This window comes from Cyanistes caeruleus, unplaced genomic scaffold (genome assembly GCF_971803275.1).
Source record: "Cyanistes caeruleus unplaced genomic scaffold, bCyaCae1.hap1.1 HAP1_SCAFFOLD_348, whole genome shotgun sequence".
NCBI classification, from domain to species: domain Eukaryota; kingdom Metazoa; phylum Chordata; class Aves; order Passeriformes; family Paridae; genus Cyanistes; species Cyanistes caeruleus.
Window position 1 is genome coordinate 12187 of NW_028256112.1, and position 24564 is coordinate 36750.

Consider the following 24564-nt stretch of genomic DNA (forward strand, 5'->3'; position numbering starts at 1 on the left):
TGTGAATAGCTAATATTTATTACTAATAGATACAGTAATTAAAGCCATACTAGTAATTTCCATTAGCTTACCCTCAAACTTCCACGGAGCTGTCCGTCTGGTTTTAATCAAAACCAAATGGTAATCCAAGTTCTCAGGCTGGAACAGCTAAGAGGAAGTCGTTCAGAGAAGGCAGGAGAAAGCAGAAAAGATAAACAGACAATATTCACTAAATTTGTATAGAGCAAAGGATGTAGATGCTGTGGGTTACTCTGGAGATATGATTCAGGCACCCTGTCAAACTGGAACGAAGTACTTACAAGTGTTTTATGTCAGCAAAATACTAATATGATCAAGATGGAGTCTGTCCTTTTGCTTTTGCAGAGCTGGATTTGTGTGACTCTGGAGGATTCTCAAAAGAGGTAAAGCAACATATTCCACTGCCTGTAAAATGACTGTGTTTAAACTGTAGCATTCGTTTTCTCAGATCCTGCTTATTGTCTTGAGTAGGAACGCAATTTTAGCATATGTCTTTAAATGGAATCTATCTAACTGTGTATATTTGTTCTACAGAATAGTACTAGACCTGTTGCCATTGTTCTGTGTTAAGTTGAGACCATGTTTCTCACTACCTGATGTCAAAGACCAGGTGTTTCAGAAATGTTCTTGTATTGTTCTGGATTACTGTTGCCTTTGCATGAGCATTAGAGATGCATAAAGTATTTCTTTATAGGAAAAATCCAGGAGGAAGAGATTTAAAGACATTTTTACATTATGTAGCTGTAGTACAGATTTTTTTTTCCTTTGGCAGAAATAGCCCAGCAGTGTATAAAGCTGACTGCCTTGAAACACTCCGTCTTGACGTTTTCTTTTCCCTCCATTTCTGCGCTCTCTCCCTGGCGCAGGCAGGCAGGCTCGCTGTCTCTCTCTCTCCCTCTCTCTCTCTCAAAGGCAGGAAATACTTTTCAGGCAATCTGGGCCTGGTTGTTGAGGCCCCCTTTCACAAAACATCAGTCTGAATTTAGTAGACAGAAGTCACTGGGAAAAGCTTGACAGGCTCGTGCTTAGCTAAGGCTCCCTCCAGCTGCAGAGGGTGTTTTTGTTAGAATCACACATTGAGCAAAACTGCTTAGAATAGAGCAATGATCTCAGTAGCGAAATCTGAACTTTTATGCTAGCAGGAGCTAGCTGGGACTGGGCTCCTTTGTTTGTTTGTTTGCTTCTTTGTTTTGTTGTTTGGGCTTTTTTTTTTTCTTCTGTTGACCAAAGATTTTAGGGAGGTCATGTCTGAATTCCTGATTGTCTTCATCTAGGTAAGGCTGTCTTGGAATCTTTCTGCACTTTAAACTATCCAAAAAAATTAAAATTAAAAAAAAAGAAAAAGAAAAAGAAAAAAGGAAAAAGAAAAAAGAAAAGGAAAATATAAAAGAAGGTAAGACAAAACTCAGAAAAGAAACAAGCAGTATCCAGCACTGGAGTGTTCTGCATTCAGGATCTCATCACTACAAATAAAGGTAAAAAAATTTATAATATTTAAAATATACACTTCATTGTAAACCATGACAACTCTGTTTATCAAAATATGCCAGACCTATAAAAAAATTCATGTGCATTTTTCTTCGTCTTTTAAAAACATGCTTGAAATGCTGAACTTTATTTGCATTCTTATATAAATAGAGCTGTGTGGGCTTGCTTGCGTATTTTTTAATGCATGTTAAAGAAGAAAGTTAGACGTGTGAGTGATTTGGTTCTTCCACCTCAGCTAACAACAGAGAGGGCATTTAGGGCTATGTTTTTTTGTCTCTCCCCACCTTCCCTTTCCTCCACTCCAGAGGTAATGATGATGAGGAGTGTTTTAGGTAGATCTATCAGTTATACCTCTGCTGGGCTATGTTTCTAGCCTTTTCTCAGCCCTAGATGAAATCTGTAGTATAATTGACAATACAGTCTTAAAGGTGTACACTCTAAATCTGAAATTCCAAGGTTTCTTTGTTGTCTTTAACTAAATTAGGTTATTTTTAGTAATGTAGGATTAAATACAGAGACCACTGTGTGTTGTGCAAGCATATAGACGAGGTAAAGTAAGATTCAGTAAATGTCAGCTGACTATAATTTTTGGGAGGATGTATGGATTTACTAGTTTTTCTTCTTAAACTAGTAAAAATAACAATAATCTACTGTTAAGGAGTTTAGGGAGAAAATCAGGATAGTATCTTTTGTTGATATGTGAATGCATTTATATTTTATGTAAAGTTGTGATTTAATTATTAATTTGTTCTGGATATGCAAAGCATTTTTTATGTCAATCTATATAGTATTCTTTGTTTTCCTGCAAATTGCTGCTTATAAGTAATCTGAAAATTATTTTTCTTTCTTTCTTTCTTTCTTTCTTTCTTTCTTTTTCTTTCTTTCTTTCTTTCTTTCTTTCTTTCTTTCTTTCTTTCTTTCTTTCTTTCTTTCTTTCTTTCTTTCTTTCTTTCTTTCTTTCTTTCTTTCTTTCTTTCTTTCTTTCTTTCTTTCTTTCTTTCTTTCTTTCTTTCTTTCTTTCTTTCTTTCTTTCTTTCTTTCTTTCTTTCTTTCTTTCTTTCTTTCTTTCTTTCCTTCTTTCTTTCCTTCTTTCTTTCCTTCTTTCCTTCTTTCCTTCTTTCCTTCTTTCCTTCTTTCCTTCTTTCCTTCTTTCCTTCTTTCTCTTCTTTCTCTTCTTTCTCTTCTTTCTCTTCTTTCTCTTCTTTCTCTTCTTTCTCTTCTTTCTCTTCTTTCTCTTCTTTCTTTCTCTTCTTTCTTTTTCTTCTTTCTCTTCTTTCTTTCTCTTCTTTCTTTCTTTCCTTCTTTCTCTTCTTTCTTTCTCTTCTTTCTTTCTCTTCTTTCTTTCTCTTCTTTCTTTCTCTTCTTTCTTTCTCTTCTTTCTTTCTCCATGTAATTATTGGCCAGATTGTTAACTAAAGAGAAGTCATCTGTTCATGTATTTCAAGTCTTTTAACTTTTTTCTATTTTTACTATTTTTAGTAAAATTTTACTATTTTTCAAAATTATTGTTCTGTATGGAAATGACTTTGTGGTGTGAAAGGACATGAAGGATATTCCAGAATGGGGTCAAACATCTCCTCTGCAATAGATTGAGAACAGTACACTTTACTGCCATTTGGGGGAAGGAAGTTGTTCAGGGTGGCCAGGAGTGGCTCTGGCTTGTGAAGGGAATGCATCTGAACTGGACAAGGAACGACCAGTAGGCAGTAAATTGTACCTGAGTATATTCTGGGTCAATTTTAACATCACAATCATTTATGAGCTTATGGACAAGTCTTCTCCAGTGAGATGTTCTGGTCTGGGAGAGCTGTGATACGTAAGCAGTGGGACTGAGAAGTTGAGAGCAATTTGACTGAGTCTTTTTGACATTCTCGTGAAATTTGTGCTGGAACATTGATGTCTCAAAGGATTTAGCTTTAGTGGCTTTTACAGCACTGTGTGCCCATGCTTGCTGCTGCAAGTATACACGCACGTATTTAGTATTAATGAGTATTAATTAGTATTAACTCCAACTAAACAGAATATTCCTATTAAGCAGTTATCTTCTGCAGCACCACTTCTGGGGTTTAAAGCATATAATGACCTCATCTGACCTCACTTGCAGATGAAAATAGTTGACACCTGAGGCAGTTGAACTACAGGGTGGACGACAGAAAAGATTACAGAAAGTATTTTCTCATTAAACTCTCGAGTTTCTTGTAGACTATAAGTAAATATAATGCTGATAGATGCCTGCGTTTTTGATTTAGAAGGTTTAAATTAAAGTCCTGGAAACAAATCGCTATTCAACTTCTGGTTCTGCTTAGTCTAATTTCTCTGTTATGCTTACCTTGTTTTGGTTTTTTAAGATATGGTTGTTCAAGAAATAGGTTTCACAGAAAAGTTAGTCTAAAGAACCTCTGAAAATTATTTTATAGATATATAGCAATGATGAACATGGAAAATGAGCATCTAGAGTTTTTTGACCTTGCTGTGTTCCTTCAGATATGTTAAAGTTCTTTGGCTGAAAAAAAGAAAATAGCCCAAATAGTTGGATCAAATGACTCCTTTAAAGGAAGTAATAAATTTATGTCTACAGCCTTGAGAAAAATTAACACAAATGGTTACATCCATGTAATAGGAATTATTCAAATAGCTTTCCTTCACCATAAATTTGTGGGCCTGAAAACTAATTTTCTTTTGAACTTGTACCTGTTGACCTTCATGTCAAATTCCATACTCAGAGCAATGGGGGAAAGAAGTTTGTATATTTAGGCCTAATTCACAAAGACCTCTTCAACACAAAGCAATCCCTCCTAAAAGAAAATTAAAAGTAAAGACAACAGTTTGGGTGTGCAGTTTTTAAATAGGCAAGGCTTATAGTAATTCTTGTAAAGTGCTGGGCTTAAAATCAATTTAAAAATTGTTCTTTAGGTGATGGAACAATCTAAGGATCCCCCTTTTGACTTTCATGAGTCTCAAAAGTTACTTAACTTTTCTTTTCCTTGATTGTCAGAAGTATTAAGCCACATTTTATATAATAGTTTTCTGTTGTCCTTAACATGAATTTTGCTGCTGGGATGTATCTTCTTTGTTATGAAGTGTCCCTGAGGACGGCGGTAGCAGAAGGAGTAAGAGAATTTACAAATGTTTTTTCTCTTTTCTCAAAAGGAAGCTATATTTTAGAGTATTCTCCTTTTTTCTTTTTTTCATCTGGTTCCATTTTCCATTATTTGTCTGGAGAAAAAAGACTAAGTCCGGAGGGGTTGTTGATGTTCTGTTCGTTTTACAAAAAAAAAAAAAAAAAAGCAAAAAGACAAAACCAGAGTAACATAAGGGCCAGAGCAATTGAAATAGCATATCCAGAAGTTAGATCTTGAGTTCCTTCCTATTAGGAGAGAGACTCTGGGGGTCACTGACCCAACATGTCATTCAAAATGGGGTCACCTAGAGCCAGTTGCTCAGGTCCTTGTCCACTAGGGCTTTAAATATGTCATCCAAAGATGAAGATCCCCATGAATTCTTAGTAAGGACTTTAAGACTAGCTGGATACCCAGGTGTATTTTTAATATATATGTGCATGCATATATGTATATACATGTATACATATGCATGTGTATATATGTATAAATTATACCTCAAACTGAAATTATACAGATTTTTTACATGTAAATCCTATGTATATCATATGTGAAAATTATTTTATTGTAATAATTACTGGTATTGAACTTCAGTATGTTTTATGTTATATTTCACCATTGATATTTGCTGATGCATTCGGCTACTACTTACTTAAGAACAGTTTGTTGGTAGTTAATTTCAAATCCACTATTACTGTAGTTGCTTGTTTCCTTTAACGAGAAAAATCACTTACAGAGCAATTAGTGATGCCCAGAGTGATCTCTGGTGAGTCACATTCAAAATGCAAAGTTTGCCCTAAGTTGTGTGTATCATTAAAACCAATTTCACTCATACTATGTACTCTTTACCTCTAGCCTTCACTTTCATCTAAGCTCTTCTTTTTCTTACAGTGATTTGTGATACTTTCTATTGGTTATTTCATTGTACCCTGTGTCAAAATCTATTAGCTGTAGATAAAATGCCCTTGAACTTTAGAAAATTTTATAGTTAATTATCTTACCTCAGAATCTCTATTGATTCTCCCACCCTCTTGCTCACTCTTTATCAGTTGTAGAGTTTGCAGGTCGATAGGTCTTATTGGTGAGAGTTTCACAATAGGATTAAACCCCTAAAAATGCCCTTTAATGCTAGAACAAATAAATATTCCAAGTTGAACATCATGGTACTTGTGGAAGGTTCACCTTATAATAAAAAATTTTGGAATAAGGAATTTTGGAAGACGGAGTTGGTGGTGAGTTTGAAGTAAACATCATTAGACTAAGAAGTGAAGAAAATCTGGAGTAAAATGGAGGATTGTTGCAATGTGCAGTTCTGCTAAAGGATCTAAGAGAAGATGAAAGGGGCAAGAGGAACCAGTGACAAATTCACCAGGCCAAAGCAATTTGGGTTACATTATTAAAGCTGTATAATATATGTATGCATATATATGGGGAGCATTCGTAACCTTAATATTGTATTATTAGCATCCTTGCTAAGACTATCACAAAATATGAATCTTTTTTTTGACCTCCTCATGAATTTTCTCATACACAATATCAAGGAGAAGTTACTTTGGATTAACTTTTCCAGTCTGGAGCACTTAACAATCCACTTCTTAGCAGTCCTGAGAGGCTCAAAACACTAGAAGTTGTACTGTTAAATTCATTACACATTTTTATGTCAGCAGCTAAATGGAGATACCCCTTTTCATTTTGACTGAAGATTTTATCCTCAGTTGACGCTGTTTTATCAGAGAAGATTGATAGCTTTCAATAATAACAACTAAAACGAGAATTTTTTTTCTGAAAGGACAGTCTCTAAGAGTTTTATAGTCTACAGCAAAACCTGGGCTTTGAGCATTCCATATACAGAAACAATTTTACATTCTAGTATCATCAAATACCTTTGTGCAGACGTCACTGACAACTTCCAAACATTGAGTCACTGTCAGCTTAATTGGGTGTACCATACTGGATATAAAGATTTTTTAAAAGCTTTTGCATGTTGTAAGAGAATTTGTAGCTGGTAAAGGAAATATATCTGAATTAGTTTTAAAATCAAGGGAAAATCTCCATGTGAGCTCACAAGTCATCTGTTTTATTTTTCCTGTAGTTATGTACTCAGAAACAGCAATTTCCAGGGCTGAGCATATCTTTCCAGGCAGGCTACAGATGCTGAGTAGAAGAATATCATTATAAAATCAGGAGAACAGCTGGTGAGTTTGGAATTGAGGCACTCTAGAAAGTACTGTGAAGAATGTCTATTGGCTATAGCATTATGCCTATGAGAGGCAGAGAGAAGGTGGATATAGAGATGAGATACACATACTCTGTAAAAGTCCTTTGACAGACAGGTTTCCTGAATTCCAAAATAGGAATAATATAATGAAGAATAATCAGTTTCATTGTTAGGTTCGAATGCAGGCTTTCCCCCCCCCAATTTCACCAACCTGGAGGATAAATTCAATTTTTTACATTCCCTTCCTTGGAGGAGTGGATTTAATTAGGTCCTCCAATGCATTTACAAAGCACTCAGTGTACATTATATGTTATTTCTCTCTCTAGTTTCAAAGAAATAGTGGTACTACTGCCATTTTGAATAATTTTTGCTTTTCACATCTTCAGCTACATTCCAGAAATACTTCCTCATTTTGCTCTCAGTACTTTTTTACAAGTGCAAAAAAAAAATGGGATTCCAAATGATTCTGCTAGTGGTTCGCTCCCACCAAAAAGCACCGTCACCCCAGTAGTCATTCTCTGTAGACTCTCAATGATAAAATATTTGTCTTTCTCAATGGGTGAAAATAATTTTCAGCTCTTTATGTACAAAAGACAGGCAAAATAATGTCAAAAACGTATTTTTAGTCATGTCTAAACCGGGAATGAAAACAGGCCCTCTGCTATTCAGTGAGGAGGCTGGTCACCAAAAGACATTGTCTGTGGTGTCTCATACGACCGAGGTTTCATAGCTCATGGCTATAATGAGCACCAGCAATTTTTTTTTTTTAAAATAGAAAAACCATATTAGAGTCTTAAATCTAAAAGGCAATAGGAATACAATCTGGTTAATTTATATTGTTTTCAAAAAGACCTCCTGCAGCTAAAAGATTCGTTTTTTACTCGAGTTGGCAAGAAAAGGAAATGTCTTCCATTTGGGGGAAGGGGAGAAATATTTGTGGAGAAACATTTCCCTAATTCAGGAACAAAAATAGTAGAGACATAGTTTTCTGGGTTGCCATGTCCAGTGGGATGACCATTTCTCATTTCATGTCTTTTCAAGACACTTCCAGTTCAACCAGGGAGTGAAAGAAGGTGTAAGCAATCTATAAATTATGTTTTCTATTTTCTGGGAATAGAGAGCCAAAATGATTTGGGGGGAAGATTGGCAAAGCGATGAATTTTCCACATAATCCTCCTATGGAAAAAGAAGACTTTAAACCTTTACACTTAAATTGCTTTTATTACAAAGAAACAAGAAATTTATTATAGAATCTAGACAGTATCTTATTAAATTTTGAAGACAAGCAGACTCACAGGTCTGAACTTCTAGATGAGTCTAATCTTCTTCTTAAAAAGTCTGTGCTAGAAACTATTTTTTGGCTTAAAACTTTTTTACTTTTTTCTGGGCAGTTATAAATTTGGTGGCTGTTGTCACTTCAGAATGATACTGTTCTGAAAGGGTTGGATGTTCATAACTGCTAAAAAGACTTGTAATGCTGATTATTAATGTATTAGTCATTAACAAAACTACAGTAAAGTGGTATTGTGCTATAAATACTTGAGCAAATAATATTTCACTATTTTATTGGCTATTCAAAATAGGACAGAAACATGAAGTTGGGTATTTTAAATGTTGTGTTTCATTGGTTTTGATTTGATAATTAAATTGGGTGTAAACTATATAGATCTTTAGTAAGCCTGGATAACTGTAGATCAGTTTGGATCCAGTCATTTCCTGTTTCTCATCCTTGAGGAAGAGCCTCAGCTAATCTGAGGCTCAGCCCTGGAAATGAACCAAATACAAATACAACCAAACTAAAACCCACTGTAATCACATGTTGGCTACAAGTAAAAGCTCTTTGTTGTATGATGATAAGCACTGGTAATGCAGCTGCTTTTTGAGGAAGAGAAAATAAAAGAACTCCCTGATGGTTTATGTGTTCTAGCTATACATTAAGGCATATTGACAAAGCTTGGGCCCATATCTTGGGACCCAATAATATTTTCACAAAAAAAGTAAGACCTTTGAAGTCTCTGATTGAAAAACTTGCCAACTTGACTCTACATTTTGTGGTGAATAATGTATTGACATCTTATAATGCTGCTGGACAGTATCAGTTTTTGTAACGTTAAATATCTTCCAAAGGAAGAATGTTTGCAACCTTAAGTGTGTTAGGCATTTCCAGTGACAGTAAACTGTAATAAGCATATATGACATATGTTAGAATCCTATAAAGGGATAATGAAACTGATTCCTGAAGGGAAGAGGAAATCTTTATCAAGTCAGAAGAACAATTTCAGGTACATGGCTTGATTGATTTCATGTGTGGTATCTCTTATATCAGAAATACCGAACTTTTTGCAGTATGATTTATATTTATTATATATTATAGCTTCTATTTACTTGGAGGAAAAAAAGAAATATTCCTTGTTCTATTTCTGCTTTGGACTTCTGCAAATTCCTCCTGTATGAGACACAATGAATAAATGTTCTCCTTTTTCATGATACTCTTGATTTTTATATGGCTTTAAATTCTCTCTTATCCAGAAAGAAAACATTCATGTATTTAACAGCTCTTCAGACAGAAGCTATACCATACTTTAAATCCTTTCCTGTTGTTTTTTGCTGTATGTTTCCCTCTGTTTCTCTATTTCCCCTCGATTTCCCCTTTTTCTCTTTCTGGGATGGAATTGGCATCATTGTGTGTAGTTTTCAGTTCAATGCATAATAAGAATTTAGAAATTATTTTTTATTATGCCACTGTATGCTCAGCCTCTCTTTTGCCTGTTGTTCTACATATTTTCTAATTTTCACTGAGCTTGAAATTCAGTTGCAGAATAACAGCCACAGTGACGTAGTTTTGGGTTTGTTTTCCAGATTGGTAGACGATATAATAGAGACTTTTAATATGCATTTATAATTAGAAGTATTTTTATTTTAATCACTGCATTCCACTTTATTTAGTACAGAGAGTTTCATATGCAGTTTTATCTCCTAGTTCTCTATTTCAGTTTGGTAAAATTAGCAAATTTCATCATTTTATTTCTTTTCTTGCTCTGAAAAATCTACAAAACACAGATTTTAAACACCCTCCTTCACAAAACTATTAATAATCTCCCTCTTTATGCAAAAATCAATCAATCACATATTCTCACTTCTCATTTTCTGTTTAGTTTCTGGTTTCTGTTATTTTATATTTTTGTTATTAATGAGACTTTTTTAGCCAATTAATTGCATAGGGAAATCAGATTTGCAAGCATCTAGTTCACAACCAAGTGGTCTTTTTTTTCTTTGATTTTAAACCAGCTTTTGTTGCATCCAATCATTGCTCACAGCACCCCAAGGTTAAGAGTGCAGAGAAGTTTCCCGTTTCTCCCACCTTCTCACTCTGGAAATAATCTCATATCCTAGAAAGGCTGTACTTCCCACACCTACTCCAGTCCCTGCTCAGGATCCTTTCTGGCTCTGTGGCTCTCTCTCTCAAGTGAAGCTCATCTCTGACCCCAAAGGCATTTGCCATTACCTTGGAAGAATGTCCCTCTTGCAGTCCCCCAGATTTGCAGTTCTTCCATGGGTCTCCCATTTCATTTCTTAGTGCAAAGAGGGTTACTTGGATACCTTTCAGAGTTCCAAGTCCACTAATATTTCATTTGAGTATTGTTATGTATCTAATATTTGGTTCCTGATCACTTTATTTTCTTGGAATCTCTCCTAATAGATGCTTCAACAGGAGTCAGTTGTGTGCTGTTTGATCTATAGCTGGGCAGCAATTGTAAAATCCTGTATGGTGGGGTATGCTGGAAGGAATGTTTGTATGTTGGACTTATCACTGTTTGTCTCCATTTCTCTCCACTGATTCATGCCTGGAAATCAGCAGTAAGATCTTATCAAAGTAAAGGAGAAGTATCCTGTGAAAGGACACTATTGGGATATGTTTGTGTTTATCTGTATCAAAATCAGCAACACCTCTATTTAATAATCTGTGTCTACATTTATGAGTACATCACATGCATACACATGCAAACCTGACCGTTAAAAGTTATATAAAAGATTTAAGTTGTTATATTATTTCATTCTGAAGACAAACTTGTCTTTAGAGTACTATGTTTTTTTTCTGATTTTTAGAATAAAGTTGTAAATATTTTTAAATAATTATAAATTCAAACCAGTTTTAGCATTTAATTTTACATATTAAAGAAATCAGAAAAAAATACATCTGGTTACCACTAGATTAATACCCCACAACAAACAATTCTTATATTTCAACTCTACAACAGCAGGATTTAGCATGGTCTAAAACCCTGCACTACAAATGCTGCTTATATAGAAACTGCAGACAAGGTAAGCCTCCACTTCAGTGAAATCCAAAAGGTGATCTATCTCCAAGTAGGAAATAAGAAAATGAAGGCTTGCATTTTATAATAAATAGCTGGGTGAAGACCTAAAGGCTTATGTTTTATCTCAAATTATTTGTAAACAACATTCTGTGTCAGAGATTGGTATGGAGTTACTGAAAGAACTGTGTGCAAGCCAGACCAGGAGATGTGAGACGAGTTTATAGGAAACAGACCCTGTTCACTTAGACTTCCTTAAACAAAGTTTGCTGGCTGGGGTCACAGACCAATGAAGATAAAATAATGATAACAAAATAAATATTTCTGCTTGATCTCCGTTGCTTACATACTCCTGCTATGTAAAAAATGTAATGAAACAGTCTTTCATCTTTGTTTACGTTCATAAGCTAATGCTTTGCCTTTTTTTTTAAGAAAAGATTTGCATCCCATGTAAAACATTAGCAAAAATTAAATTCCACTCGGATGATGGTGGGGCTGTACTGCCTGGGTTGCCCTCTCAGAAGATTTCCTGCCACAGACTTTGTAAGCTGTCCTGTGTTCTCTGCAACTTTCTTCCTTCCAAAGCTTTTCTATTCATTACAAGGTGGAGGTCGCATATGGTGCAATGAATTGTCAGAATGGAGGCACTGGTGGAGGCAGCAGGGATGTCACAGCTGGGTCAGTGGCAGTGCTTGCTCTGGCCACACAGGGATGCCACCAAGTGTCCTGCACAGCAGTGTGTTACTAAGGCCTGCTTCTGCCACAGTCCTTCCCTCCTAATGGCTTGGGGCTCACTGCCCAATCTCTTTCAGAAGTCTGGAGCAGTGAGCCCTCCAAGGCACAGCTTATGTGCTTGCGTGTGAGTGAAAGGAAATAAGTTGTCCTGAGTAAATAGGTAGAAAACAAAGAAAGTTTCTTGTCAGCCCTTAAGTGTTAAGCAATTAGAGCAGGAAAATAATTTCTAAGCTGAATTGTTTAACACAATCTTTAGGGAGTGGAGAGGGAGCAGAATAAAAGTAAGCTGTCACCAAAGTCTGAGCACCTGCATGCACCATGGGAATGAGGGGATTTCAGGAACTGCTGGTGAAGCTGCCTGGGGAGGTGGCATATGTACTGTAGATTTCCATATTAAGTGCTAACATACACTCATCTGTTAGAGAACAATAAAAGTGCCCATGTCATATATTTATTTGTCTTGTGTTTTAAGCAAAGCATTTTGTATTTCTCTGTTTAACAATTGTTCTGCAGCCTTTGAAGCAGCCAAAACTAGTGGTAATGCAAGTAAAACAGAGAGACTCCTAAAGTAAAATTTGTTTATCATCTCCCATGAAATATAAATCACCACATCCAAGAAATGAAAAATAGTAACAGATCTGTTCTCCCATTTCTGTAATTCCATGTAGCTGCAGCAGCAAAATTAACACACACCCATTAACTCTCTGAGAGCCTGCCTTCTGCACATTAAGAGCAGCCTAATATTAGGTAGGTGGATGCAGGTATGTCATTAGAAAGTTACATTTTTTAGCTTTTTACCCTTCACATTTCTAGTATCTTTATTGATTGTTGTCAGAAATGTCCCAATATGGCTGTAGCAACCATGTTTAATTTTCTCTAAAGTAGATGAAGGTAGTGTTCTAGTAGGGGAAGAAAGGGAAGCTACAAATGAGATGCACACATGTGCAACTCCAAACATTGCTTATGGAGGGCAGTAGAAATCATTGAGCCCTTTCTGGTAAACATGCCGCTTTTCAAGACAAAGACAAAGGCTGAAAATTACTTTAATTTTAATTTTTAATTAAAGCTTTAATGTCCATCAGGAAAAGGTGCAGCAGAAGATAAAAGTATTATCACTATTGATTTTTTACTCTTGTAATTTTGTAACACACACACTTAGATGAAATCAGAATAAGAGTGTGCTGCAAATTTATACAATTATTTGACTTTAGGTTTTAATATTTAGGATTCATCTCATATTTGACCAGGAAAGAAGAGAGAATTATAAAATTGTATTAACTTTTTGCTACTAAAATTTGCCTCTGAAAGCAGATAATTTTTTTGGCCTGGCTCTGTGTGTTATTTTCCATTTTGCTCAGCCTCCCACACTCTAATGACTTGTGCATGGAATTTCATATACTCTATGAATATATGTTCTTTTTAAGCACAGTCTCCATAGAGGTGGAAAATGTGAATGTGAAATGAAGCTTGCCATTCCTAAAAGAACGTTAAAGATCTAGTACTGTACAAGTCTGTCCTAAAAGTCAGTTTGTCAAGACATAATTTATGGAGGTTCAGTTGCGCAGGCAGAATTCTGCATTTCTTTCAAGATAAATACTTTTATACTTTCAGGCATGTGATTTGTCAAGGCAGCTTTGTGGCCTGGTGGGCAATCAGAATTTGCCTTAGTGGACTGAAATGACCCAGAACAAACTCACTACTTAATCTTCTTTATTGCTGAAATCAATAACCAGATCCATGCTAAGTGCTGACAGTTCTTGTGTAGGGAGTGAAAAGTAGAAGCGTCTGCTCCTTGAACTTCTAACATTTTATGGGCCAGAAGTTTTGTTTTCTTTTTTGACAGTGAACTTGTTAATTTTGTTTTATAATTCATAAATTAATATCTTTTCTTTGTGCAAATATACACATGCAATGACACAAGATTAATGTATCTCAAATGCCATCACACAGAATGCCTAATGCAGCAGTCAGTGAAAATTCCTCACATAGAAATCCAAGCAGGGACAGTGGCCTCTGGCAGAGCCAGGCAGTCCAGGTGAGCAGCTAAGCTACAGCCAACCATGCTGGCTCACAATCCACCCTTCTGGAGAGCTCTGTCCTAAATAGCAGGTTTTCTCCATGCCTTACACTAGAAGATCATGAATATATTCAGCAAGGGGGGATGTATGCTGGGGTTCAGGTTTTATAATGTATTTGAATGAGGAAATACACCAAAAACTTAAAGTAGTTTTCCAACTACTTTAGTAGTTTTAGAGGGTAGGACTACATGACCTTTAAAGGCCCCTTTAAACCCAAGCTTATCTATGATTCTATGAATTTAATTTTTTTTTAAAACACAACCAGTGATTTACTCTGAAGTTTCACGTAACACTCGTAATTACAACTTGGCCTGAAGATAATGAATACTAACAATAAAAATAAGACACTGAATGGGCCAAAGATACTCAGAAGATAATTGGTTTGTACATTTGGTAAATTTGGAAAAACCCTCATTTGTTCTCTGCCTCTTTGGGAAACAGACAGAATTCTGCACTCAATAGGTATCCGTGGATGAGGAAGAAACAAAGTTACCCTGTGTGTAAAACAACTATAAGATATAATGTCATTTATACCCATTGAAATTATTATCTTATGAGAGACACAGTTAAGAGGAGCTTGTAAAAATTTTGGCTCTGGAGCTACTTGCTTGTCCATGTGCTTGTTTATACCATTTTTGTTTACTTGATATTGGAAAGTAATCAGAAAAAAATGTATTGAATTATGAGTGCCGTCAAGTTTTGTATGAAAAGTATTAAAACTTTAAACAAAACAGTCTTTTAAATTCCTGTCCTTCTGGTCCCACAGTCTTATCTTGTTTTACACTTTTGTTTAAACTATTCCTTCCCTTTCTTATTTTTTCATTTGGAGTTGATTCAATAACACAGCCTTTTTTTATTTCTTGCAGATGTTAAAATGATGAAACCTTCTCTCCCTCCGGAGCAGAGCACAACAGCCATGACATCTCCGGTCCTCTGTGGAAGGTACATTGCAGTCTGCTGGTGAACTGTTATGACATGTCTCTAGCAATCAGAAAGAAAAGCTGGGAAGAGCATGTGACCCAGTGGATGGGATTGGCTTTGGAGCCTGTGGAGTATAATACAGCATGTCGTCACGGACTTGTGGCTGATAACTTGCAGACAAGTATGGAAAAAGATGAGGTTTTGAGCGTGGACCAGAAAGAAAAAAGCGCTTCATTTCCAGAGTGCTGCTATAGTGGAGAGGTGACCGGCTTCCCGGGAAATGTTTCAAAGGAGGTGGATGAAAATGATAACCACGAGGACGAGGGACATTTTCTGGAGGCCAGCACAGAAACTCTAGTTCATGTGTCTGATGACGATGATGACTATTCTGCACTCAGCCTGGATAGCGATAATTATCACATCACTGCTGTAGGAAGCGAACCCGAAGATGAAGGGCACAGCTTAAATGGAGCAGGCTCCTTAACACAGATATTACCAATAACAGAGGGCAACAAGGCAGCTGAATCATCTGGAATCAGTGGCTATATAAGTGAGGAACCTGGCTGTGATAGAGTTCCTGAAGAGGAAAGGAGAGAAGATGTTTGTGGCAGTAGTGGCCAAAGCCTGGAGCTTTGTAATTATGAAGTCTTAAATGAAATAGTAGATGTAGAGAAGGAAAATTGCATCAATTCTCCAAATGTGAAAGAAGTTATTATGTCTGGGAAGCAGCTGCTTCATACTGCTGTAATTGCACAACAGCGCCGGAAATCTGATGCTTTCAAAGATGGGCTTGGAAAGTCTGAGTGCAATGTGGTAGAGAGTGGGATTTCTTCTGAATCATCCACCAGCAGTGATGGACAGCTCTGTTTAGCAGTGCAACCCAGCAACGGCCTTATGCAATCTCCTCCTTGCTCTTGCATCCCGGCAGTGGAAAATGGTCTGGATGAAAGTGGTTTCACAGAACCTCAAGAGGCCCCTGAAAACAAATGCCTTTCAAATGTCAGTTCAGCAGAAGACATTCAGTGTTTACACGTAAGGAATCATTTGACCACACACGAATATTCAGACAATCAAGTGAAACTGCGCAAAAGAAAGGTAGGATGCTTGTAGAGCACAGGTTTTTTTCCTAATATTTTCCCCCAATTTCTGACGGTGGTGATACTGTGCCTAATTCACTGGAGAGAAAAAGTGATTTTTTTCATCAATTTATCAGATTCAAGCAGTTTCAAGCCAAATATGCCTATACAAGAACTAAATTTTAGAAGCTTTTTTTCAGATCTGGAAATGGTTGAGTTAAGAATTTGGATGGTACCTTATATTCACTCTCTATATATTTTTATATATTTCATATATGCTTTTCAAGGATGAATGAGTACGCATCTTCCTCTTTGGTTTTATTTTTGGTTTCCTGCTGCTATTATCTGATTCCTCTTAGGAAAACAGACTGTGTCCAGCAGTTTGGAAGCCTGATTGAAAAAGAGAGCGCAAGGAAAAAGTGCAACAAGATTTTAAAAGAGAAAAAAAGGAGTGGAAGTATTTTGCAGTAGTTCTTTGGTCTTTTGCTCAGCCCCATGAGCATATGTTCTTGCAAAAACAAGTATTGCTGAGTCTGAAGCAGTATTTTGTAATTTTAAAGCAACCAGAGAGTTTCACTGTCTTCACCGAGTAAGGAAGGGTATCATTACAAAATTTTAATGGAGAGATTCCTTGGCAATAAAATTCCCATTGGCTTTAATGTGAGGAGATGTGCTGATTGTGGCACTATGGAATTCATCTTAAAGTCTGGCTTTTCCAGTTATGCTGCTTATTCTAGCTAACAACCAATTTGTAATTGTTTACTTCTCTCTGCCTTTTTTTTATTTGACATCATCCAGCTTCTTTTGTCTGAGATTTTTTCATACATCTGGTTTCTTTTAATTGTGTGGGTTTCGTCTGTCAGCTACAGTGCCTCAGTAGCTGTTCCACTGAAGCACAAATTCACATATCTGAAGTACTCTGTGCCCACACAGCATCCTGAGCTGCTGGCTGCTGCTTCCTTGTGTAGACCTTTCAGTAATAATAACACTAGATTAACATGGTGAGAAGATGTCAGCAAGTTTTGCCAAAGGTTTCAGAAGCACTCAAAGCCAGTCTTCTTTTGGTGGTTCATGCAATCACAGTTAATGCAGTAACTCATTCAAATATCTCAGTTACAAACAAGAAACAAAAATGTGACTACCAGTACCAGAAATGCTAATGAAGATGGTTCAAGTTTAAAAAAAGAAAATTAACCAAACTGACATTGTAGTTGAGAACTAATTGATTATCATAACCATTTCTCATCTGCTTTACTTTGGGATCAAATTTTCTTTTTAAATATAGTTATTGATATTGATGTGTACATTTCATATTATTAGCAAGATGTGGCATGCTATATTTTTTTAATAACTTTGATTTGATTCTTGTTTTCATGTATCTCCTTGGATCTTGTTTGGAGGTCACATACTCATCTTTGAAATGTACAATCATGAGAATAATATTTCAGAACATATGTATGATGTGTGTTTGTACCATTAAATATTTTAAAGAACAGATCATAAGAATTCCACTGAGACTAATAATGCGAAAAACTAAGAAAGGAGATTAGCATAAAAAGGAGAAGAACAAGGAAGTTTCTTCAAGGAAGTTTGAACATTAGATAACTGCAAAAACTGCAAAATTGTGTGTAATGTAAAAGGGGGTGGAGTCTGTAAATCTCAAGGAGACCTTGTTCTACTTTGGTTAAAGAAGTCTTTGCCAACCACTGTAACATGAATGGAAAAAGGGGAAAGATATGATCTGCTATTGTTTGCAATATTATTTATCTCTGAGTTCACAGGACACTTTTTCAAACAATGTTCTTGAATAAGAGATTTTCTTACTTATATCTAACCATGCACTGTTTTACAAAAGGTTGTCTATGTTGGTAATAGTGTGCAATGAAAAATGTGCCTAAGTTTACAAACTTCCCCTGAAAGCCACTTTTGTAACTTTAAGAAAACATTAGAAAAATTGCAGACTTGAAACTGAATCCATCTATAAAAGCCAAGTATTTGCTTTGCAGTGACAGGAAGACTTAAGGGATTGGGAATGGTATATAAAACCTTTTCTCTCAAGGTCAGCAGTTCAAACAGTGCAGTTAAGGCCTAAAACACACCACTGTCTGATTAATGCTCACTGTCAATTATAGTTGCACATAATCATGTGCTCATAAAGGTCAGAATATGGGAAAAGGTACATGGAAATTAATTGCTAAAGGTATTTGGGCACCCAAATCTTGAGGTAGCACCTTGGTGATCATAGAAAGGTGCTGATCTTCAGGCATTTTCATGGCAGTTAAAACTTAGGACCTTTGATTAGACTTCTGCTCCTGCTGGTACTAAATTCTTTTGCAAATCTGTTCCTTGTTAACATATTTTAAACTGTTTTTAATTGTGGCAATAGAGCATGACCTTCCCTGTTATCTTTCGATCGGCTGTCTTCAAACCAGAGCTGAGGTGAGAGACAGTGTGGCTCTGATATGCTGGCTCTGCAGATGGATGCAGGTTCGAAGGCTTAAGGGCTTAAAGTTTAGCATCTTTGACCAGCACTAACTCCATTGCAGTAAATTGCTTTAGTCATGATGGATGTGCTGACACTGAAGATGCTTTTTGCAAACACATCCAGCTGTTGCAGCATTCTTTATTCCCTTCAAGTCACCAGGGTTCAAATGTTTGAAGCACAGCACCCTCTTTTCCTTTGCTTTCTCAGCAAGACTTCCTAAGGCTCGGAAATAGGAAGGACCTGAATTTAATTGTGAGAAGTTAATGATATTATTAGGTCTAACTGAAAGATACCAAATAATCAAGCTTTCCTGTTTTTCCTGTTCACTTCATCCACAGCATGAAGTTTATGGTTATTAATGGTTCAGAGCAGCAGAAACATAAATGGATTAACTACATGTGGATAAACCAGCTAGAGCCTTCTGTATGCTTTCCTGGGTTAAATAAATTTAGATTTTTAAATAGTCACTTCACAGGATTGTACATGGAATAATCTTTGGAACTAAAGAGTAAACTGTAGTGCTTGGGGTATCAAAATAGCTCACATGTATGTTCATATGTAAAAAACAACAACTTTTAGTGAACAGTATTACACAAAACTAGAAGAGCATCAGCTATCAGGAGAATACCAGCAAAAGGAGACTATTTAATTATTGTGCCTTAATTTCTAAATGGAAAAAAATAGCCATTATCTCATAAAGAATCTGCCAAATTGTTGAGTGTACTCCATTTCATGTTTTCTCCAAGCTGCTCATCTCATCAAGCTTAGGCAAAGTCAGGAAAATCCCTGCTGGGGCATATTGAGAAGGTTCATAAATGCAGCAGAACTCTTAACAAATTAATTTCAGTTCTCCTTCAGTTCTCTTTCAACAAAAAAGAACTATTTTGTTCAGCACCAGCATAAAAAAAGTGGGATATGGCATATAGTTTCCCAATAAATTCTCCCCACTCACTTCCCAAATACAATTACAGCTGTGCTGTTGCAGCCATGGATAATCAGTATTTTGTAAATGCACATTTTAAAACAAGGCTCAGACAGTTTTTTTTAAATGATGAATCAGTAAATGAGTAGAAAATCAGCACTGTAAAGTGTGGCTCTAAATAGTTTGAATAAAAATCCATGAAGTTTAAAAAAAAATGAAACATTAACAAACTCCACTTACAAAACAAATTTTGGCCTGTTCCATATATTTCATTGTTCCTCCACCATGCCCTCCTCTTAGATGTTATTCCTAGAAATCATTCAATATAAATGGGAAGAAACCAGCTACAGATACAACTATGACTGTTCATCTCTCTCCTGTAGGACAATGTAGTTCCTCATGCTGGTCTGCTCAGAAACTTTCCGGTTTTAAATAGATGATGTAATCTCAAAGACATTCCTTCAAGGTCAAAGAATATAAGAGTCAGGGCTATTCCTAATGCTCATTATTATTGCTACTGTTTAATCCAGATTTCTAGATCAAATACTGTGTGATTTGTAAGGGATGCTTAAGGACACAGCTAATATCAGCATAACGGCAGCTGCCAGTGTCAATAAGATGAAAATTAATTTAAGAGTAAGATTAACAGAAGGCTAGCAGTAAATGTAAAAAGACACCTAGGTAGAAGGTTACCTGGAATGACACATGTCTTTGGAACAATGTCTTTTCCCCACAGGAAAACCATGAGTTTTTAAAACATGATTTTACGTTTCCTGTACTGTGGCAATAAATTTTATTTCTTTATTTCAGCAATTATAATTATACTAATGTGAGAGAGCAAAAAAGTTACTTACTTGAATTCAGACTTTTCCATCCATATTTGCTTCTTGAGTATTATGCCTGTCCATGAGATGTGAAGGCTGACTCTCTTCCGTTATGAGCAGAATTAAATTTTGTTTCACAACACGAAGATTATGATTTTTGAGGCAAGTTAGAAAGTCAGGCTCTTCCAGGAGCTTCTGTTTGTACCACCACAAATTAATTTCATGGGCAACTTACGGAGCTTTGCCTGCTGGCTCATACTGAGGTACGTGGGAGAGGTAGTAGGAAAGCTTCACAAAAAAACCATATGGGGTACCTGTTTTACTGAAATTGTTTCTTTGCTGCTCTTTCTGTGCCATTTCTTCTCATTGCATAATCCTTTTCAAGTGAGGACTTAAAAGTAATATGATCTTCTTGTGAACAATAATATCAAACATTTTAGGTATTTTTCTTATTTTATTGCTGTTTGTATACCAGTTTCCAGCCCAATCACTAGCATGTCTTTCCGAAGTCTTAATCTCCCTTTACCTCAATTCTGTGGTTTTTGAATTGTGATAATTTAATGATTCGTTCTTTTTTAATTTTTTTTTTAATTTAAAGATTCTTATAGTGGTTTTGTTATTTCTATTTTATGGAAGCTGTTTTCATAGGGAGCCAGCCTGAACTATTGCTACATAAAGTATTAGGATTGTTAGGGTTGCGAAGAAACCTAGAAGATAAGAGCAAGAATAAAAACAATAAGAATGTGCAGGAAATCTTGATTAAAATTGGAAATATGCATTTTGTTGTATTTTGATTTTGCAACAAGGAATTAAATTTACCTTTTTCTGAGACGCAGTCTGCAAATATATGTCAGTCAGAGGAAGAGGACAGCTTCAAAGCAACCAAAGTTGGTGGTTCTCAAGTCAATTATCATTAATTATTCCTTTGCAACAAATGATAAATAAATGCAGTCATTTCTCACAGGTTTTCCCATTCAGTACTTTGAAAGACAGCCATCTTGCAAATATTCTAGTGGAGGAATCCAACAACCAGGGAAGAAATCTGTCCTCTAAAATCATAATGATCATTAGAAATTCTGAAAGTATGGACAGTCACGAATATTGTTTGGATGGCTGTTAAAAGACCAAGGTTTCTGTGCTTCATTATGGTCATGGAAGACCAGCTCCCAGCTGCATAGATCTAGACATTGAAAAAGAATTAATGGATGTCAGTGGAACTACTGTAGTGTCCTTAGAGTGCTTAAGTGCCTTGCTGAACTTGGGTGTTGCAATAATTTGTAATTTTGTAGACAGTAGAAGCTAGTTACTATCATAGTATTATCACAGTAAAATTACTCTCAAATCATATGGTTCCCTTTTTCCTGTACTATTCATACACCTGCACCTTCTTTTAAAGGACAATGGCAAATGCATATATTGGAAATATGATCATTTCTTTTTAAAGATGGTCTTTCAAATAGTAGTAATCTATTTTATCAGGTGTGAAATTAGGATTTTTTTTTTTTTCCATTTCTGCATCTCTTATAATTCTCAAATTTCATATAGGTTTTTTTAAAGATTCTCAAACTTTATAAAGGCTTTAGAGAAGAGCATGGATCTGTTTATCCAAATTCATAATGTGAATATGAGCACCATCAAAAACTGGTGAGAGATCTTAAGCCACAACAGCTTTTTGAAAGGTTAACTCTTACCCACAACTCAGAGCTACAGTCTGTAGTATTAGTACAGTGGGCAATTATTACTGAAATCCACAGTTGCTTCACCACAAGGAATTTGCTGCATTTGCACATTGCTATTAAATGGTCCTGGTTTTGAAGGCATTGGGAAGAATCTGGCAAGAGATGCAAGTGAAGCAAAAAAAATAGTATGACTTCTTTGAAAAAAAAATTAAATCTTCTTGGCTGTCATGAATATTTGTTTCTCTTTTCTGCACTGAAAACTTGCTTTTTAAATTTGCCATTTAATAATGAAAACATGGCTCAAAAATATAAATGGACTGAAACAGATGTATTTATATTTTTTAAAATTATTTGTGCTTTCTATAGTAATTAGTAGAAAGTGGTGATCGTAAAGCACTCCTATTATTGTGGTTACATGATCACGAATTTTCTCTTCTTTCACAAAAATATGTATCATAAATATTATCTCCATCTGGGAAGCTAAAGAATGTTTTCCCACAGACTTCCTTTATGTTTGGACAGAAGTATGATGTATTCCAAACAATGTGAAAAGTATTTAAAACAAGTTCAGAACAGGATGGGATGATTGCCAGGCCATTACAGTATAACCTTTATGCAAATTTTACTTTGGCACATTTTTGTGACAGTGTTCAGCAATAAATTTTCAAGGCTGACGGTGTTGTCTAGACTGCAAACCAAGAGACTGTTGCACATCAAATTATGCTTGGAGCTGAGCTACCTAAAATGGTCATGAAAGTATTTATATTTATAAGCAGTTTGTAGTCACTCACTACTGCTTCACCAAAATCATGTTTCTAGGGACCAGTCTAGAGAGCTTTAGTTTCATACAGTGTGTACTCAGAGATTTCTAATTTTGTTCAGTTCTGCAATATTGATTGGAAGAAAACTTCTAAAACATCTTTCATTTTGTTTTTAAAATGAATCTTTAAAAACTCCTTATCGGCCAATTATTTACTGTCCGCACTCTATAAATTGTCAGTGGTAGATCATGTTAAATGGGCCAATGAACACTTGCTAAAATGACACCAGATTTTTAATTAAGATCAAACTTTTGAGGGAAGAGGTTTTGGAAGGAATTAATAGTATGTAAAACCTTTAACAAATGGGAAGTGGAGTTAAGCACTTGGACAAAACACCCTGGATTACATGAGATCACTGTCCACAACACACTTTTCTGTTGGTTAAATTTAAAAAAAAAAAAAAATTAAAAAAGGAATTTGCTTCCTAGGGCTGTTCTTCTGGCACTTTCACAAGCATAATGTTCACTTTGAATTAACCTTCAAGTGAAAACAGAGAGATCCAAGAGGCACACTGAGATACAGCTTCCATCCAAAACCAGGACTTACAGCAGTAATTAGAAAAGATACTATTAGAGCACTGCTGCCTATATTAAAGAGTCTTTGATGCCATAGCTATGGCAGAACAGCTTTTTTAAGCACAGCTGTCTACTACAGACATGATCTGTGCTAAAAGTAAAAGGCTTTTTAATGTTGCAACATCAAAGAGGGAGACAGAAAACAGCCGAACTTTTTCAGATCTGGGAGCTGAAGCTGAGCAATGGAATCTTTTCCACTGCTATCAATGAGTACCTGACCATAGAAGTTTGGTGGTGGGTTAGTCCACAGGTACACAACCAATTCCCGTGTGATAGTTAAAAGCAAACAAACAAGGAGAACCATTCTTGTGAGTTGAACTGTGGCAAGATGGGAGCCATCTACAACGTTTATTGTGGGATTTTTTTCTTGGTTTTCTTTTATTTTGGTTGGGTTTTTGGGGTTTGGTTTGGGGGGAGATTTTTTTTTTTGCTTCCCATCATAATGGTACATATGATTGAAACACCTAAAATGTGTTGCCCATGATCATCTCCTTTTATTGCTCTCTCTCAAAGGTGACATAAGACATTTGTGAAGGCAAGGAGGTTTCTGCCACAGAAAATACACATGGTGTATTGGATATGGCTTTAGAAAATGAAACAATACTACTTCTGCTGCCAAAAGCTATTCCAAGCTCCAGAGGATATGGCCAAAAATGGTTATGAATTGAAATTCAGAGGGATATTCTTTTTCCTTTGAAAAAAATCTAGGCAGCAATGCATGTGTGAGGGTCTATGTGCACTGAGGTAAATGTATGGCAAATGTATACCAGATCCTGCTGTTCATAACTCTGTCACAGCTGATATCTAAAGCTTTTACAACAATAGAACATAAGAACTTGGTTTACACACATGCTAATGAGAAATTGTCTCACTGTAACATGATGTCCTTCAATATTACAGCAATAACTGTCATAGCTGAAGTTTTGCACTGTCTTTGCAGACTCACATAAGACTTAGAATAGCAAAGACCATATGTATTTATGTTAAACAGAAGTCTATTTATCCTTTTCTGTAAGTTGCCTCCTTCCTAAACCTGTTTTTTTCACACAGCACATCCAATTAAACAAAGGTTTCTATTTGAATATCCTGAATATTTTGATAATGTATTATCTCCTCTACCCAACAAAAAGATCTTGAAGGAACTGATTATATTCTTGCACTATGTGTTTTAATCTCTTGGATGCACCCTCAACATTCTTATAAAAAGATGGTTTGCATACAGTACTGATCATTGACATGTGATATGAAGGCATGAAAAAATTCAGCAGTGTTAAAGCTCATGACTTGTG

General features: G+C 35.8%; 1 pseudogene across 1 annotated transcript; it reads left to right on the forward strand.

Annotated features, from left to right (window-relative positions):
* Window positions 1–146: 146 nt before the first annotated feature.
* Window positions 147–21161, forward strand: LOC147645420 (rho GTPase-activating protein 7 pseudogene; annotated as a pseudogene). The gene is made up of 3 exons (XR_015282360.1): window positions 147–401; window positions 1293–1493; window positions 14839–21161. The product of XR_015282360.1 is annotated as a rho GTPase-activating protein 7 pseudogene (transcript).
* The last annotated feature ends 3403 nt before the right edge of the window (window positions 21162–24564 follow it).